This window comes from Hyla sarda, chromosome 4 (genome assembly GCF_029499605.1).
Source record: "Hyla sarda isolate aHylSar1 chromosome 4, aHylSar1.hap1, whole genome shotgun sequence".
Classification (NCBI taxonomy): domain Eukaryota; kingdom Metazoa; phylum Chordata; class Amphibia; order Anura; family Hylidae; genus Hyla; species Hyla sarda.
This window is the reverse complement of record NC_079192.1, coordinates 198804467-198825282: the sequence shown is the minus strand read 5'-3', so window position 1 is coordinate 198825282 and position 20816 is coordinate 198804467. Positions and strand designations below refer to the sequence as shown.

General features: G+C 39.8%; 1 long non-coding RNA gene across 1 annotated transcript in view; it reads right to left on the bottom strand.

Annotated features, from left to right (window-relative positions):
- Window positions 1–20496, bottom strand: part of LOC130368884 (uncharacterized) — a 34157-nt gene extending 13661 nt beyond the window's left edge. The window contains exons 1-2 of the long non-coding RNA XR_008892596.1: window positions 20419–20496; window positions 16111–16199 (exon numbers count right to left, since the gene is read on the bottom strand). This is a non-coding gene — a long non-coding RNA (uncharacterized LOC130368884). The remainder of the gene's footprint in view (window positions 1–16110; window positions 16200–20418) is intronic.
- Between the last annotated feature and the right edge of the window lie 320 nt (window positions 20497–20816).

Here is a 20816-nt window from a genome sequence, read left to right as displayed (position 1 = left end):
CAAATGGCTCTTTGAAGGTCTTGCAGCAGCTGTTTAATCGCTAGTCTTCCGAGGAAAATTTCTTTTTTTTTAGCTGATTTCCTGTTGACTATAGAGACCGTGTGCAGATTTCGCCTTGCAAGTACGTGTGGTGTCATATGGCAGTGCCTGAACACTGAAATATAGGAGTAATAAATTTACAGTTCTCATACCAGCTTGATCTCCGTAGTGGTGACAGGTTGCAGTAAGGTAAAATGCTGCAGCCCTGACACAAGAGATGTGAACTGTAACGCAGACATTTCAAGACTCAAGATTATTTGGAAAGAAATTTGTAACTATAGGTTTAGATAGAAAAACAGCAATTTTAAAGGACATTTTAAGCTGCAATAACTACAGATGTGTTGGAATTGATTGTCACAAAGCGTTTACTCCAATTTATCGTGATGCACATAACTATTCAGCGCTGTTACGTGTATTGGTAGAAAGATGGCCAGAAATACAGATGCAACTACAGAGCTAGACTGCACACATAGTTTATCTAATACAATGTGATTCAAAAAGAATGGTATAGACTGGGTATCTATAGCTGAGAGAACGTTACACAAGAGTATTAACATGAAAAACACACTGGGGGAGATATTCAAAAACTGCTGTCATTTCCGTTCCAGCGATATTAATTCCATTTTTTTTCTACTCACAATTTTAAAGATTTCTTGTCCTGCTTTGAAATTATAAAAATATGTGAGGGATTATTTTCCTGCCACTTGTTTTCTTTTTTTTTTGCACCAAAATAGGCAATTTTGGCAAAATTGCTGATTTTTGTGCCAAATTTTACATCCCGGAAAATTCTGGAGGAAGCATCTCAAGTAATATTACATGATTACTAGTGCCCAGACAAGTGATAACTGTATAAATAAAACATTTCTAGGGCTTAAAGGGGTACTCAGCTGGAAAAAAAAAATTCAAATCAACTGGTGCCAGAATGTTAAACAGATTTGTAAATTAGTTCTATTAAAAAATGTTAATCCTTCCTGTACTTATCAGCTGTTGTATGCTCCACAGGAAGTTCTTTTTTTTTTTTTTTTAAATTACCTTTCTGTCTGACCACAGTGCTCTCTGTTGACACCTCTGTCCATTTTATGAACTGTCCAGAGTAGGAGCAAATCCCCATAGCAAACCTATCCTGCTCTAGACAGTTCCAAAAATAGACAGAGGTGTCAGCAGAAAGCACTGTGGTCAGATAGAAAGGAAATTCAAAAAAGAAAAGAACTTCCTGTGGAGCATACAGCAGATGATAAGTAAAGGAAGGATTAAGATTTTTTAATAGAACTAATTTACAAATCTGTTTAACTTTCTTGCACGAGTTGATAAAAAAAAGAAAATGTTTTCCAGGGGAGTACCCCTTTAAATGTGAGTTCAGGTGCAGTGACCATGAAAAAAACTAAGAAAAAAAATTGTATATATATTTTTTTACAACATTTTCCAATAATAATTATTTATTTTTCAATAATTGATTAAATAACACCTCCCCCCCCCCAAAAAAAAAAAAAATTTTAAAAAAACATAAATGAAAAACTACAACCATTTCTGTGATTTCTGCACTAGCAAAAAGCTGGTGTGAATGTTTGTGATGTACAGGGTGGGCCATTTATATGGATACACCTTAATAAAATGGGAATGGTTGGTGATATTAACTTCCTGTATGTGGCACATTAGTATATGTGAGGGGGGAATTTTTTCAAGATGGGTGGTGACTGAGGTGGCAGGAACAACGAGTCCTTAATGTAGCTTAACAAAAAGAAGCCCCAGGGTATTACATCTGGTGATCATTGAGGGCAGTGCAACATTGAAAAATCGTTTCTGGCATGACCTATCCAACCTTCCAGGAAGAGTTTGTTCAGGTATCGGCGAACATCCAAATGGAAATGTGAAGATGCACCAACCTGGTTATAGCCTATATTTGGCAGAAGCCATTCCTTTCACGTGTCCAGATAGGAGTGTCCAGTGACAGTATCCTCAGCAGACTTTGTGCCTGTTCATTGCACATAACCTCACATGTTTGATAAGGGGACATGGTTTTTCTGAGCTCCGAATTCCACTGAGGTGAAAAATACCGCCATGGCTGAACACCAACCTGTCAGTGAATTTGTCCTCTCTCAATTGGTCCTGCAAGTTAATACAAAAGGTCACAGTATTTTGGTTTGTCATCTGGTTATGCTTCATGTCGAAGATCTGGGGATGTAATCTGTTTGACTTACAATGCAGATGTTTTTGTGAGATACCCATACTGTGGTTTGTGGTACTCACAGTTCTATACTAGTCAGCCTTGTTTTGCATTGATTTTCAGTCACTGGCCATTTACCACTGATGTTACTTGAACTACAGGTCTTTACTTTTACATCTATACTGTCCTTGTTCCATCACCCTATATGTAACTATTGCAGCATAGCCTGGACCCAAGAAAAAAAAACACAGAAAGTCCAAAATGTATAGAGAATGAGAAAAGATTGTGAGATGATTTAGGAAGCTGCATGACTGGGATGCCTCTGGACTCAAAAATACTTAGAAGGAATAATGATCAGATGCTTGTCTATTGGAGACAAAGCTGACTGGCTCCATATGGATTAACAAGGACACCTACAGTAACTAGTAGCACACAGCAACACTGGACAAGGAGAAGGTATGATAAGTTGCCTTGTTGGTATGATAAGATGGCCCTTGTTAGGCCAGTACACCATGAATATGGGTGCCATGGGAAAATGTTTATTGTCCCTTTCCTTCTTAGTGTTGATGAACTGAGTGAAATGTGGTTCTGGGAGGTATGAGATTTCTTTGTGATATAGGGTTGTAAAACTATAAGGGCGAGGGTTGTTTATTGGATACACAGACTTCACAGCAGCAGAGACGTTCTCACTGTCCAAGCAGAGTGTAAGGTTTCCTGTCCTACTTGTATTCTTTACCCATAAATCTTGTCTTATAGTACTCGCCCACATGAGTGATTTTTCCATTCAAATATACAGTGCAAACATTTTTGCCCTATGCTTAGTTTACAAACTGTTGTTGAATATGCCTATTCAGTGGAAATGCTGTAATGTCTTTGGAGTACATAGGAGTCATAGGTCATATGAAACTATTTCCCATCACTGATCTTTGAGTCATTCTGTCTAAAGATTTAAGTAAACCACATTAAACACACAGCGTTATTCTTAGAACATTTTATCAGCAATACTAAATGGCAAAAAGCACGATACTGCCAAATATTTGGACAGGATTTTATGATTTCATGATCACAGAAAACTAAAGAAATTTAATCCACAAAACATAAAGATACAGTAGAATAAAGTGTTACTTTTAACATGGTTTAGTCTATCAGTTACAATACTCAATGTGACTTTTCAGGTACCTTTCTCTCATTAAACTGTGAGTTAGACTTTTACAGTCACTATGCAGTATGAACAGATTTCTGTTTTCCAGGGCCATTTATAATCTAATACATGTTTATGTTGTCACGGTGCCAAGGCGTTCACTGCCCTTTTTTTTAGATGTGAAAACCAATCAGGTTAAGGCTTATTTCACCCTGGTTTATATACGACATATGTAAATCCAGAATCAATGCCTGTTCAGAAGGTGCTATTAGCTTTAACATTTTAAAGCAGGTTATATGGTGGTCAGCTGTAGGTATTGCTTGTTTATTACACAAACTATTACAGCTTTGTGATATTAGATCTGCTTTGTAGCTGTAGAATTGTGGTGTTTTCTGTGACAATTCTCATGTGAGTGAATAAACTGAGACGCTTCAGGCCCCTTTCACATGCTACTTTTGCCCGATATTTAGTGGATGTGTTGATAAAGCTACTGACATACTAAAAATAATAAAATTGGGTCTCATTGTAAAGAAAGGAAAAAAGCATGTCACAGCAATGTTTATTTTCAACTGGTCTCAGCCAGCTTAATTCCTCATCCACAGCAAACACATAGCAGCAACATTGTGCACATTATACATAGTGTTGGGTGCGAATATTCACATTTTGAATTTTTATCGCGAATATCGCAAATTCACAAATTCATGAATATTGCGAATATATTCGCTATATATTCAAAATTGCGAATATTCCCTTTTTCCCCGCATATGCGCATTTTCACATATTTGCATATGTGAATATTTGCACGTGTGAATATTCGCATATGTGAATATTCGCATATTCCTTCTTTTCACTTGTGGGCCAATTAGAATGATGCAAATACAGTTGTCAGAGGTTATCAACAACATCCCTAGCAACCAATAGTAAAGTTGCCCACCCTCTCACTGTTTTCTCCCTTGAATACACAAATATGCGAATATTCGCATATGCAAATATAACGAATACGCGAAATTCGCAAATATAGGATGAATATTCGTCTATATATTCGCAAAATATCGTGAATTTGAATATGGGCAATGCCGCTCATCACTAATTATACAAAGCAAAACCTGCTTAGCTGAGCGCAGACACAAGATAGCTTCCCTAACTGTTACTTTGAGCAGGGCCGGCTCTGACAAAATAGGCAGCCGTCTAGAGCGCACTCTTGATGAGGGTGCTGCTCTGCCCGCAGTATCCAAAGTATCCGCCCATCCAGCTAAACCCTGCCACCCCAGTAGTAAAGTGATTACATGAGGAGGAGATTTATTACAGTGTGTCACCCCAGTAGTAAGGAAATTACATGAGAAGTAGGTTTGTTACAGTGTGTCACCCGAGGTGGAGCATGTCAAAGGGTGGAGCCTATCGGCAGGGTCAAGGGGCGGCAAAATAAGCATTCGCTTTGGGTGGCAAAAATCCTTGCACCAGGCATGACTTTGAGCCTACTGCCTTGGACTTCTTGTTTGCTCTACAGCATTTTGCAAGAAGATCTTTTCAAGAATGTATTTTATAAAAATTGTCATATATCTGTTCTATTTTAAGATATTCATCAAAAATGGCACAACATTAGCTGGATGTGCAAATATTGATGCATAGATAAATGGTAATTGGATATAATTGCAATGTATTTAATCATAGTTACTGAATACAGATGAGTGAACTGAAACCATTGAAGTTTAATTTGGCTAGAACTCGAACTTCGGGTGGTTCGGCAGAACCTGCTAAAATAACTTCAGCCACCTTACAGAAAGGAGAAGGAAGAAGGATTACATGACCTCAGGGAAACCATAATGCCTTTCAAACTGCTTTTTCAGCCAATAATGAAGCAGTATAGAGTGCTGTCAAAGCCACTATAAAAGCCCATGCACATAGTGTCAACAACCATTTGAGAGATAGCAGGTGTTAGGGGATGATCTCTGTGAGGGACCTTAAGCAGTGAACAACACAGAGGGTAAAAGGATCATACATGTAATAATTGTAAAAAAAAAACAGCAGCAGAAGGTGTTCTGCATCTGTTCTGTCAGTGCACAATATTTTTTATTGGACGTTAAGTGTGACATTTTTTTTAATGCTAATTGTGAAGCAGTGCATAGAGGGTTCTGTGTTACGACTGTGCTCTTTCTAGGATCCCAATCCTGTTCCAAAATGGAAATGCATTTTCACAGCTTCTAGAAAGCATTGCTGCTTCACTTCCCAGGCACAAAAACCTGTTGCTATTCCCAAAAACGTATCATTTTTGCACCAATTCGAAAAAGCCATTTCTTCTTTTGTTACCTGTGTGAGCATATAACCCTGGCAGGCATCTGCAACCAAAAATTGACCATTTTTAAACATTTTCACTCATCTCAGTTACTGAAAACTGAAATGACGCACAGATATTACTAAGCAAGACCATGATCTTGAAGTTTACCGGCAGATGGTGTTTTTTGGCATAGAAAATGATGCTATACGCTTATGATCAACCACAATGCGAATGATCAGTCATATGTATAATCATCTGTACCATCAACATGACAGACTAAACTGATCAGATGCATAAGTAAAAATAAAACATAAATGTTTTTGTACAGTGGTGAACAATAGGCCTTTACTGCTTGACCTTGCCAAACGTGTATGATAATTTATTTGTGACAAATTAAAGCTTAAAGGGCAACTCTCATTAAAACAATTTTTTGCTATTGCACTCCTTATGGCAAATAAAAAATATTTCTAATATACTTTGTTTAAAAAATTAAGTTTTCTATGTTTTATTTGTGCTTAAAAAAGCTCAAGAGCACATTTTCCCCCCATCTTATCCACAAATTTGGACCGAAGCCCAAACACAGAAAGTGCAGCCTGGAGTGCTGAGGGGGGGGGGCATATGGCAGTTTAGTGTAAGAGGAGCTATGATTGGATGAGGCTGGACACCCCCCCCTCAGCACTCCAGGCTGCACTTCCTGTGTTTGGACTTCGGTCCAAAGTCTGTGTATGAGATGGGGGAAAATGTGCTCTTGAGCTTTTTTAAGCACAAATAAAATAAAGAAAGCTTTTTTTTTTTTTTAAAACAAAGAAATATTTTTTATTTACCATAAGGAGTGCAATAGCAAAAATTAGCTTTAATGAGAGTGCCCATTTAAACCAAAACTAAAATTGTTTGACATAAGGCTGGTACTTTACACATATGGCACATCGTGGTGCAAACCTCTACTATCTGTGTCAGTTCCTGTAAATGTACACCTTTATTTTTACAACTAATTTAGAAATGCATTTTGGGAAAGTTTATTCTTCTTCATAGTACTATTCCAAAAAGATGAAACTGAATTTGCAAAACAAAAATCATCTCGATATTTGTCTGAGTTGCCATAATTCCCATTCTGCTCATGCTTATACATAAGCAGCATAAGTAAATGGTTTGCAGCACAGTCAAATGACAAAGTAGATTATCATGTTTCTTTGGCTTGACAACCACCACAGTTGGTGAAGCTTCCTTGGAACAAGATAAAACAATCTCACAGTACGTAGAGATAATTTTTTTTTCATCACATAGTCATTCTTCATCTAACTCACTGGATCCTTGCGTCACTATTGTATTCTAATACAGTACTATGCTCCTTCCAGCTTCTCTCCATGCAGCCTCTTATTATGCTCGATTTCCTTGCTCACATGACACTGGCCCTGTCACATATTGCTCTATCTTAGCTAATAGAATCACATAAGTGGACAGGTCTTGGCCTTCGATCACTGCTTGTATGAATATTTTGTGATCTCATTGGGTAAAAACATATTCATAGGAGGAAAACAGCCAAAACAGATTATTTTACCTAGTGTAATTTCAACTTTTATAACTTATGAAAATTCGATTTTTGCTATCATCATTTTAGAATTATATACAGTGACCCCCCGACCTACGATGGCCCCGACATATGATGAAATCAACATACGATGGCCTCTCAGAGGCCATTGCATGTCGATGTCAGTATCGACATATGATGCTTTTTTATGTCGGGGCCATCGCATTAAGTGCTATCTGGCAGCGCCAAATGCTTAAGCTGCTGCTGGATAGCAGCTTAATGTTCCCCGTGTGGTGCGGTAAGTATTACTTACCCCTCCACGATGCTCCGGGGTGCCCTCCGGGTCCAGCGCTGGTCTTCCGGTGTCTTCTCGGCCCTCTCCGATGACGTCAATACGCTGCTGCGCACGCCATCCAATAGGAATGGCGTACGCAGCAGCGTAATGACGTCGTTACGCAGGCCCAGTAAGGCCTTGTGGAAGACAGAAGAGGAACGGAGAAGACAGAAGAGGACCGGAGAAGACAGCAGAGGACCGGAGAAGACAGAAGAGGACCGGAGAAGACAGCGGAGGACCGGAGAAGACAGTGGAGAGCCCAGTGGAGGCCCGGGATCACCATCGTGAGCGGCGGGGACACCATCTCGAGCGGCGGGGACAGGTGAGTACAGCTTCCTATACTTTACATTGCACGAATCCCTCAACATACGATGGATTCGACAAACGATGGCTCGTTTGGAACGAATTACCATCGTATGTTGAGGGACCACTGTATTAGTGTCCTTTGATGTCGAGCTCAAATCCAGTGAATCAATTCAACCATCTTATAGATTCTCTGTTCTCCATTCTTTTTCCTTATTCCCTGCAGATCTCAAACTTGTCAATTCGATTCTTCCATCTCTTCCATTTTATTACTACTTTGTTTACATGTTAAAAAGATAAAACTCATTTCTATGTTAAAAGGGTTTTCATGAACTTAAAGGGGTACTGCGGTGGAAAACAATTTTTTCTCTAATCAACTTGCTCCAGAAAGTTAAACAGATTTGTAAATTACGTCTATTAAAAAATCTTAATCCTTCCAGTGCTTATTAGCTGCTGTATGCTCCAGAAGTGCTACAGACAGAGGTGTCAGCAGAGAGCCCCGTGGTCAGACTGAAAAGAACTATACAACTTCCTGTGGAGCATACAGTACTGAAAAGATTAAGATATTTAAATAGAAATAATCAACAAATATGTTTAACTTTCTGGCATTAGTTGATTTAAAAAAAATTGTTTTCCTCCAGAGTACCACTTTAATTAAGATGTCCAGTGCAAAGAAATGTATCCCCGCAGGAAAGGGGATAAATGTCTGATCGCAGGGGGGGGGGATGTCTGCTGGAACCCCCTGCAATCTACCGTAAAGGGCCCCGACTTGGCCTCGGCTGAGCTGCTATGTGTGACATTTTGCACACAGTAGGTCAGCTGGTACAAACATGCCCCCTCCATTAATCTCTATGGGAGAGGCGGCAACCCAATGCATTTCTGCCTTTCCCATAGAGATAAATTGAGGGGGCGTGTTTATACCAGCTGAACTGCTGGCTCAGAAATTAGCTTTAGCAGCGCAGAGCCAGGGCCGAGCCGTAGCCCCATAGGGGAGATTGCAGGGATTCCAGTGGTCAGACTCCCAAAGATCAGTTACGAGGGACTAATTTCTTTGCACTGGACATCTTCTTTAAATGGTTACTCCGCTACCCAGCGTCCGGAACATTGAGTTTCTGAATGCTGTGTGCAGGCTTCCGTGTTCACGCCCACCCCCTCGTGATGTCATGCCCCATCATGTGTAATGTCACATCCCGCCCCCTCAATGCAAGTCTGTGGGAGGGGGCGTGATGACCGTCGCGTCCCTTTCCCATAGACTTTCATTGAGAAGGCAGGGTGTGATGTCACGAGGGGGTGGGCCCGCACACAGCATTCAGAATTCAATGTTCTGGACTCTGGGAAGCGGAGTAACCCTTTAAATAGTTGCTGTATTTTCAATAAACTTTGTATAAAATAAAGAATACCATAACCGTAAAGTAATTGGGTATCTCTTCCACCACTCACTGAGTCCTTCCAAACCTCACGCCAGAGATTCATGAGCTTCTTGTTCTACTGACTGAAATCTCAGCATTGAGACCCCGACCGATCAAAACTTTTGACATGTCTTTGTGACAAGTCAAATAACAGTGACACCTTAAAGAAGCTCTACTCTTTTACCTCACTGGAAGCTCTAGAGTGAAGGAAAAATACATCTTTAATACCAATTTGCAACAATGGGCCTCATTTACTAAGCTGAAACCGAGCAGTTTTTTTCTGGTTATTTTGTCTGAGACATGTCTGCGGCAGTGTGCGCCAGTGCGCACCAGTGTGCGCCTGAAAAATCCGACAAACCCAAAAAGGGGCGTGGTCAGTCGCAAAAGGGGGCGTGATCTGCCAAAAAGGGGCGTGGTTTCACAACCCAACCGATTTACTATGGAATTCACAGAAAATCCTGTGGGTAAATGGCTGGAAATATCGACCTAGAAAAAGCTGGTCAGAAAATGTTCCCGACTTTTCCCAATAGTGAATAGAGAGGAATCCTGCAAGTCTGAAACAACTTTTCCCACTAGTAAAAACCTGAAACTCTTAGTAAATGAGGCCCAATATTGGCAGAAAAGGGCCTTATAATAATACTGTATATAATTGGAAGCAAACATTGATAAGCTACAAAAAGAGCTATTTGCAATATGTAAGGCAGCGTTCACATATGTCCGGCATTCAGCATAGGTGAACTCAGCCTTAAACTCCACACAACTGATGCCACAACTGAAGGCAAGTTGTCATCAGTTGTATGGCATCAGGCGTCCATTGTCCGGTGCCCTCCGGCGTGTCCAACCATCCGATGTCAAAATTGAGACGCTGAATGATTGTGAACTGTCCTATTTAAATTAATGGGATCAGTCCTAGCATCAGTTTCTCCCGGTGCACGCCGGAGGGGAACTATGCTGGACGCCTGATATATATGTGAACCCAGCCTTACATAGGGTTTATGTAAATGCATATATATTTGAGGACGAGCCTCCTCTGCTAGATTTATGATCTTGACCTGAAATCCCCCTTGTACAATAACAACAATAATCTCCTATAGATCTATTAATGCCCATAAAGTGAAGCAAATCAATGTGACACTGGCTGGATGTTCTGTACCTCTGATGAGAACAATTCAGAAGAGAAAGCTAAAAAAGAGCAACATAATTAAGCCCTTAATGGCCTCATGCACAATATGCTTGATTTTTCTAGCCAGCATTATCATTTATACATTGTTCAGTTTGGAGAGAACAATGGCCGAGTCTCTTATCACGTAAATTACCCATCTACAGAAGTATTACAAAGATAGAAATCTATTTGTATTGCTTGAGTGCAAATTTCATGTGTTCACTTTATATCTAAATGCAGAATGGACCGAGCAGATAGATTGCGGCATATTACAAGGCATAAAATAAAAATTTTCATCTCAGCTTTATTTCCTATCTTTTCTCTTAGAAACAAGGTTCAGAGTCAAACAGAATTCTGGATCTAAAAGGTTTCTAATAATTATTAATTTATAAACTGTTTTCACAATATGGAGCCCTGGCCTAATGGATCGGGGGCTGCTAACAAATATATAAATGGTGCAATCTTTCTGGAACTGGTTTTGACTAGCTTGCCCCATTTTTCTATGATATCTGCTTTTGCTACCCCCCTTTTTTCCTAACATTGCAATGTCTGTAAAGTTCTTACCAATATTAAAAAGAGGACTATGAAGCTAACAGGGCTGCACAGATAACACATGTGGGAACAATGTAACCCCCACTGTTATTTAGATTATCAGGATTTCTCCCGATGTATAAAAATTAAAGGTTGCACAATGTTATTCTTAACCCCTTAAAGACCCAGGGCATATGGGTATGCCCTGGCTCCTTGGCAGTTAAGGACCCAGGGCTTAACTGTACGCCTGTGGGAATTCCGGTCCCCGCCGCGTGCCAGGCGGGGACCGGACCGGGATGTTTACTTAAATCGTTCAGCAGGCATCCCGTGACAATGCCCAGGGGGGTCCTGAGACCCCCCCCTATTCCGGTCATGCAGGTCATGTGTGGCCCTATGACCCGGAGTTAGATGGTGATCAGCAGTGTAGCATACACCGCCAATCACCTCCTGTAGCTGGGGGGAGGTGGTGATCCTGTCACACCCCCCAGGAGCACTGCTATTGGTCAGCAAGCAGAGGAGGGGTTAATGTCATCTTCTCTCAGCTCTGTTCGCCCTCCACGTTCAGTCAGCAGGCAGAGCTGAGAGAGAGAGCTAGGGACCCCCCCCCCCCCCCCTCTGCTGAGATCTATGCCCCTCGGTGCTGAACAAGTGTCCATTAGTTCAGGGTGAGTTTGTCTGCAGGGACAGGTAGGAGGTTAAAAAAAAAAGTATAAAAAAAGTAAAAAAAATGTTTACACCCCCCGACCCCTAATAGGTCCTTAAGGGTTCGCTGCAGATTTTTCAGCGTGACCCGGGCCCTATTTGGGTTCAGGGCCATACCTTTTTTTTTTTTTTTTTTTTGGCCGCAGCATTTTTTTTTTATAATGGTGTGTGATATATAATCACACACCGTAATATATAAAGTTCACACCAAACACACACACTACACCCCCTTCTCTTCTGAGCATTGTAGTGCCCGCAGTGCACTTGACATCCACACATGGGGTATTTCCATACTCAGGAGAGATGGGGTTACAAATTTTGGGGGTCATTTTCTCCTATTACCCCTTGTAAAAATGTTACATTTGGGGGAAGACCAGCATTTTAGTGAAAAAAATTTCTAAAAAATAATTTACACATCCAACTTTAACAAAAAGTCATCAAACACCTGTGGGGTGTTAAGGCTCACTGGACCCCTTGTTATGTTCCTTGAGAGGTGTGTTTCCGAAAGAGTGTGCCATGTGTTTTTTCGTTTTTTCTGTTCTGGCACCATAGGGGCTTCCTAAATGGGACATGTCCCCTAAAAACCATTTCAGCTAAATTTGCTTTCCAAAAGCCAAATGTGACTCCTTCTCTTCTGAGCATTGTAGTGCACCCACAGCACTTTTTCTCCAATCCCCCTTGTAAAAAAAAATTCTTTAGGGGAAACTAACATTTTAGTGAAAAAAAAAAAAAAAGATATCATTTACACATTCAACTGTAACGAAAAGTTGTGAAACATCTGTGTGGATAAATTCCTTGAGGGGTGTAGCTTCCAAAATAGTATGCCATGTGTTTTTTTTTCTTTTCTTTTGCCATTCTGGCACCATAGGGGCTTCCTAAATGTGACATGCCCTTCAAAAAACCATTTCAGAAAAACTCACTCTCCAAAACCCCATTGTCGCCTCTTCCCTTCTGAGCCTTGTAGTGCACCCTCAGAGCACTTGACATACACATATGAGGTATTTCCTTACTCGAGAGAAATTAGGTTACACATTTTAGGGTGATTTCTCTCCTTTTACCCCTTGTAAAAATTCAAAAACTGGGTCTACAAGAACATGCGTAAGAAAATGAAGATTTTGAATTTTCTCCTTCACTTTGCTGCTATTCCTGTGAAACACCTAAAGGGTTAACACACTTACTGAATGTCATTTTGAATACTTTGAGGGGTGCAGTTTTTATAATGGGGTCATTTATGGGGTATTTCTAATATGAATCCACTTCAAAACTGAACTGGTCCCTGAAAAATTTCGATTTTGAAAATTATGTGAAAAATTGGAAAACTGCTGCTGAACTTTGAAGCCCTCTGATGTCTTCCAAAAGTAAAAACATGTCAACTTTATGATGCAAAAATAAAGTAGACATATTGTATATGTGAATCAATATATCATTTATATTGAATGTCCATTTGCCTTATAAGCAAAGTAAAAAAAATGCTAAATATTCAATTTTTTCATAACATTTTGGAATTTTTCACCAAGAAATGATGCAAGTATTGATGAAAATTTACCACTAACATAAATTAGAATATGTCAAGAAAAAACATTCTTGGAATCAGAATGAAAAGTAAAAGCATCCCAGAGTTATTAATGTTTAAAGTGACAGTGGTCAGATGTGCAAAAAATGCTCTGGTCCTTAAGGTGAAAATGGGCTGGGTCCTTAAAGGGGGACTCCACCACTAGACATCTTATCCCCTATCCAAAGAATAGAGGATAAGATGTGAGATCGCCAGGGTCCCGCTGCTGGGGACACCCGGGATCGCCGCTGCGGTACCGTGCTATCATTATTGCAAAGAGCGAGTTCGCTCTGTGCGTAATGATGGGCAATACAGGGGACAGAGCAGCGTGATGTCATGGTTCTGCCCCTTGTGACATCATGGCCCGCCCTCTTAATGCAAGTCTATGGCAGGGGGCGTGATGACCGCCACGCCCCTCCCATAGACTTGTATTGAGGGGGTGGGCCATGACGTCACGAGGGGCGGAGCCATGATGTAACAATGCTCCGGCCCCTGTGTTGCCCATCATTACGTGCAGAGCGAACTCGCTCTGTGCAGTAATGATAGCGCGGTGCAGCAGCGGCAATCCCGGGGGTCCCCAGCAGTGGGAGCCCGGCGATCTGACATCTTTTCCCCTATCCTTTAGATAGGGGATAAGATGTCTAGGCGCGGAGTACCCCTTTAAGGGGTTAAAATGCAAAATAGCACAAACACGTAATATTGTTGAAAAGTTTATGTACACTTTTAGAAATGCCATCTGACTGCCAATCTCAATAGGCTGTGCTAATTTTTTAAGCTTTTACAAGGCTCAATTAATCATATGACAAGGCCTTATATAAGATTGTTGGATCATTTGTGCAGCCCTTTACATCATTATTGGTCGCACATTTCCTGTTTACACAGAGTAATGTTGACCAATAACGTTTATTTTATTGGTCGCACAAAAAATACAATCAGCCGATGAAGAAGCGTTTGCTTATTTTACAGTAGATCGCTGCCCCTTTTAATTGGGTTGATTTTTGTGAACTGGACCCTGGACCCTGGACTATAACCCCTCAAGGTTTTAGGGTTTAGGCATGATTAATGCAACAGTTAGTGTAATAGCATGTCAATAGCATTAACAATCCTCTATGAAAATAGAAGTGTGTAGCAGTTTTTGTGAAACGTTTTGCCTGTAGTAGCAATAAAGCAATAATATTGCGCCAAAAATTTTGGCACGAAAAGTATCGACCACATTTTCCAAGAGCTTTGTGCCGCATTTTACACTGTTCACGTCAGTTTTGTAAAAGTGGGCGTATCCACATTTATCGTCTGCTTTACATGATATTTTCAGAGGGGAAAGATTCCAGTTTACATCAAACATTTCACACCAGCTTTTTTTTATAGTGTAGAAATCAGAGAAATGGTTGTAGTTCTATTGTTTTGGTGTTTTTTTCTTAGTATTTTCTTTTTGGGGGGGGGGGGAATGTGTTATTTAAGTAATTATAATATATATATATATATATATATATATATTGTTGAAAAAAGTTATTAAAAAAATATTTTTATGTTTTCTTGGTCACTGCACCTGCACTCCCATTTAAAGGGGTATTCCAGGAAAAACTTTTTTTTTTATATTAACTGGCTCCAGAATGTATCAGCTGCTGAAGTTGTGTTGTTCTTTTCTATTTGGCAACAGTGGTCTCTGCTGACATCTCTGCTTGTCTCGGGAACTGCACAGAGCAGAAGAGGTTTGCTATGGGGATTTTCTTCTACTCTGGACAGTTCCTGAGACAGGTGTCATAAGATACAGAAAAGAAGAAAACAGAAAAGAACAACTCAACTTCAGCAGCTCATAAGTACTGAAATGATTAAAATTAATTAAATGTATACATACACTTGTCTATATGTTGAGATTCATTGATTGTGTTGAATGAAACCTTTTAAGGGTTAAAAGAAAGGTAACAGTAGACACTACCCCAGGTCATTTGAACAAACATTGTGTAGACCAATATAAGAAACATTGTAATATCTCTCCGTAGACAAAAAGGCTTTTTTCTCCTGTTATCAAGCTTTTACCCTCCTTTGCTATGCATTTTATTCCCATTCTATCCTTAAAAAAAGCAATATTTGTTTTCATTTGATTGGCATTATACTGATTCCTGCTGGAGAAAGCGCCCACTCGTTGACCCATTTTGTTGTATGAAGTCTCATACTACTACTTCTTGGATCATTTACCGGTGGACGCCTTGCTTAGACCGGGAGGGGCCGGCCATATATTTTATGCTGCTCTAGGTGTTGTGCCCTTGGCATAACACTGTTTAGTAAGAGGCACTTTTTATCCTTACATTCTGACCGTTGTTCCATACTATCTTCATTAGATGTGCACCACTATCTTTTTTACCTTTTCTACAAAAAGATTCCCTGGACCCACTCTGGGGTTGCAGATTGCTGGGACTTGCGGAAAGGTTTAGGCATAACATGGCAACCAACAAGGCTGCAAAGAGTGTTGTGTTTTTGAATCTCATTATTATTTTATTCCACATTGCCTTTCTATGGCATTATTAACAATGCTATGTAGTATATTACATAGAACGAGACAGATTATAATGCATAACCTCTTAATACTGACAATACAGAAGTGAAGCCTGCTGAGCTATTAGCTGAATACTGTACAGCTTTAAATAGACACCTTAAATCACTGTATAGCAGATTCTTTTTAACTACAGCTTCAAGTATCAAGAAGTTGTCTTGTGAACTACAAACCAGACTTTACAAGAAGAGATCAAGTTTTCACAGATCAGAATGACAGCCGTATTTGCAGAATTATGCAGTGGTAAATCTAAGGAGCGCGGTTGCCTAGTAACCTGGTAGGTCTATGTTGACTCAATAGTGTGCTAACTCTATATTCCTTTCTTTAAATTACCCGCAATGAAAAAGGTCATCAACCTAAGGGAAAATCAGATTAAGTTAAACTATTAACTGGACAAACAGAGTGAAAAGAACTCTTACGTGCCGGTTCCATATGATTGGAATGCATATTGTTCTGTCAAATCGAGCATGAATCATTCATTTATTCCTGACGCCTGCTGCTCCACTTTCTGCAGATAGATAAAAATTCAGTCCTCAGCAAATAGGAAAACAATGCTTGTAGTGCCTGTTGGGCTTGTAACACATTGTTTGTAGCATGATAAAGAACGGCATATTTGCTTTTGTACTGGAATTGTTTAACCTGTAAAGGTACGACTTCCTCTGTACTGCATGAAATTCATTATGTAGAGAGTAGGAGACATGTATTAGATATGGAGATGGTGAGAAGATGCCATGGCTAATGGTGACCCATACATTTAAATATTGGCTAAATTGTCTTTTTCAAAATATGTAGAATAGGAAGGCTTTGCTGAACTTAACTCTTTTAATGTTTGATTTGAATGGAAATAATGAACATCTTACCATGGCGGATTTCCTTTTAGTCCTCGAAAGACCAAATTAACGTTTCTTCATTTGCATTTAATTTAATTATTCAATTCACATTTTGATTCCTGTGCTATTGTAAAATGAATGTTCATCCTCCAACTGAAATATGTCCAAAATTCTATTCTGATTCCTTTCTTAATATACCTTTCCAGCTGTCAAAGCTTCCTTTTTCTGATGCAGTACTTCTGTATTCTTTTATTTCTCCTAATAGTCAAACCAATATTTTTATGCTAAATAGAAACAAAGGAAAAAAATAGATATCCAAATGGAACAGATACAGCAGTTGGCACTAGCTTACTTTCTCTTCACTCCAAAACCGCAAGCCCCAAGCAAACAGCAGTACAGCTAGACACACTCCATCCCAAACCAGAAGGTAAGTGGTGCTCTCCATATAAAACTATGTTAGATGGTCTGAGGAAGCTCCAGGTGCGGTGAGAAATAGCTATCACCATGGCTCCTGTGTAACCCAGTCAGGCATCCTGCAATATACTGTTGATGCACACGAATTGGAATAAAGTCTGCATCAGAAGATTCATGTGAGTGCCCCTGTCTTTCTGCCTTGTTGTAAAAAAAATAGATATCACTTACCTCCCCCATGCCAGTTAATGCTTGATGCTACCTTTAATTCAATAAAATAGTAGAAAAAAAAGAAAAATATTTTCCCTTATGTCATTACCCCCCCAAAAAATAAAATAAAATAAAAACTAGAATAAAAAAACATAACAATAAAGCCAAATTAGGGGGATCGGAGTTACTATTGGATATATGTAATTTTTATATAGACGTAAATAGTATAAAATTGAACAGAAATCTACACTAGCTGGCATCTAGTAATGATGCACACGGGGAGCAACTGATATGCCAGATTTATTAAGAGGTGTGACCTTTTCATGAATCCGGTAAATCCAACAGCCAATGGGTTTTGCTTAAAGGGCTTATCCACCAGTCCTCAGGTTGTGTGGTATAACACACTACATTCTCAACTGCAATACCACACACAACCCGAGGACAGTTGTGGTGCTGGTTTTGGATTAAGTCAACTGTAAATAGCGAATCCTGGCTAACCTCTTTTGAAATGCTGTTCTAAGTAAATTCCCCCACATCTATCCAAAAAATATGCAAACTTTATTGAAATAACCTAATGAGAAAAAATATATGGCTTTCAAACCTGTATTAACTTATCAAAATGGTCAATGAAAAAATCAACAGGAAGAATATTAGAATTTTATATAAAGAAGCTGTAAGTAGGTAAAAAAGTAAAAAGTAAGAAAAGTGTGTTGTGGTCAGTGCACTCACTCACAGTGCTTAATACACAGCCCGTGATATAGACCACTGACACTCTTTTATTCTGCCATTTTCAGGACACCTGCAATATCAATGCCACATGGACTTTTATACTATTTATTTAAATCACATTAATTAGACCTTTTTAAATGGAGAAATATAGAAATGATATGAACTGATGTCATCACGTTATATTTGGTTCTGGCCTATTACAGGTGTAAGACTGTGCCAAGGATAATAATGCATTTTACAGCTGGCCATAGGCCACTTTCACAAACTAGAGCTTCTGTATTCATTCCTCTTTCCTCTGTCACACTGCTATCCAATTGGCCGACCCCCAAAACTTTAATGTCCATGTCAGCATCTTCAAAAGCTTCAGAGACTTTGCAAAATAACAATGTGTAAATGATATTTGGCTCAAGAACAAGATATTATAACAGGTCTGTTAGCCAAATATTAAAATGTTCCAACAAGGTAAAATACAGCTATGTAAAACCTGATTTTCCACTCTAGTTAAATAGTGAAGTATTTCCTCATATTTCATTATGGATGGAAATGTACTCCTACCTAGAGCACTGCTTTACAGCATCAGAGTCAGGTCAAAAAACTGAAAAAAAGCCAGAATCTGAGAAGTTCTTAAACTTCTAGTAAAGGGTACAGGGATGTAGTTGCACCAGGGCCCAAACAGTCTTCAGCCCCCCTGCCACATACTGTATAAGGACAACACTGTTATGAATGGTACAGGATTTTTGCTACACCTCTACTGCTGTTGGTTCTGTGTAAGATTGAACAAATCCATACAATTCCTTTTTGAGTAGAGTCCTCTGCATTTTGGACATGGTGCATCAACCAAGGAAATTGAGAATACCATTCTGAGTTGTTAGTATTAAATAAAAACTGACAACTGATTCACCCACACTAAATCTAATACACAGGCTCATTGTGCAGGTGAACCTGAGTAAAATAATGTGTTACTAACTTCGATCCACAGTCCCGTAGACTTAGAGCCTCCATTAATAATATGCAAATATGCTTCTTTGGAAATGGGAGCTGGCCCTCTGTGCTTCCTTGCCTCCATCCCCTCTGTTGCCATATGCCTGCTCACCTCTGCATATGCATATCCTATTCAGAGGAGTCACGTCCTAATGACATAAGGGCCTATAGTCACATGACCTCTCAGAGATGAACAGGTAAATAGCAGCAGAGGGGAAGGAGGTAGGTAAGCTTGTTGAGCTTTGTCAATTCTCTAAGGTGTATGGCCTCAAAGCTTATCTGTCAGTAGAGAGAAGGGCCGACTGTGTTGGATTTTTGCCTCTCATCCTCTTGTTCTTCAAGGGATAAGCTGGCACCAAAGTTTTCTTGCTGCAGCTTACTCTTCCTCTCTCTAATAACAACACATAAATGTTTGGCCGTGCCATACATTTAGGGGTATGGGGGGTGTGGGGGTGTGGACTAATAACTGTTGTTGAAAATGTATGGGCACCTTAATATGGGACAGGACAAATTAAACAGCATAAGATCAGCACAGTTCAGAGATTATATATAAGTGCATGAGTCCCCATGTCTGATCCAGGATCTGTTATATGCCTGACATATGTAATCTACTTTATGTGTATTCTTATCAGAGCTTTAAAGGGGCACTCCATTGGAAACATCTTATCCCCTATCCAAATAGGGATAAGGGATAAGATGTTAGATCACAGGGGTCCCGCAGCTGGGGACCACCGGGATCTCCGGACCAGCAGTGGCGGCATCCGGAACACAGAAGCTTGCAGCTTTCGCGTTTGTGATGTCATGCCATGCCCCCTCCCCTCCAATCATGTCTATGGGAGGGGGCTATCAACTAGTACATAGCCGTCCACGCCTCCTCCCATAGACGTGGATGGAGGGGATGTGGTGACTTGCATCACCAATCATCAGGCACGGAGCAGCGGGACCCCCGCGATCTAACATCTTATCCCCTATCCTTTGGATAGGGGATAAGATGTTTTCAGTGGAGTACCCCTTTAAGGGGAATCTGTTACTACTTTATTCTATTCTATCAGCATATTAAACTAGTGACAAAGACATTGAATAAATGGTGTATTACTTACACTGTTCTATTCAGGCATTCTCCTAATATTCAGGAGAATTGGCTCCATGCTGTGCCTCCTGTTATGCCCACTGGGCAAAGTCTCTTCCATATCTAACAGGGCATCTGGATAATGTAGGTATGCATATAAATACACTACAGCCATAGTGGTCGGTTTAAAATCTCAACAACCAGAAAAAGAACCCTTTTTAAATAAGGATGAAACAATCTGAAAATAAGGAGACAGGTAGCAGGGGAGTTTGGTGTAACAGTATGAAGAAAGCTCGTATGCTTCCTCTAGTGGCAGCTGCAGGTAACCAGCAAAACATGTCTATATAGGGGATTTGCAGTTCTGTATCAGAAAAGATCTCCTATCTTAATAATACCCTAATATTATTATTGAGCACAGACAATAATGTTAATGTATTGGCATTGATTAAACATCATTAACAATTGAATCCTTAGTGTAACTTTAAAAAATCACTTACAAAATAGAAATCCCCTACAAGGTATTTTGCTGCTCCCTTTTAAACACTTCACTTAGTGTAAACCCAGCTTGATTTTCAAGGTCCTCCAATGTATTCATCTTAAACTATACAATGAGACGTATAGTAGACAATCGCATGCGCTGCTTGACCCAACACATCCCTTCTCTCCTGACAATGAAGAAATAAACAGACCGCTGGCACAGAGCAATCCTTTCACTTGTTTTTATCTGCAGTTGGTACACACTGTTCTAGTCATTTATCCGAAAGGCACTTTATACAGGCTGAGACTTTTTCTTCTGTTGGTTTAGGAGCCAAACCAGTTGGTGTGACACAAAAGCAATTTAAATGTATATTACGTTGTCTCCAGTTGTTTGAAAAGAAAAGAGATAGGGAAAGAC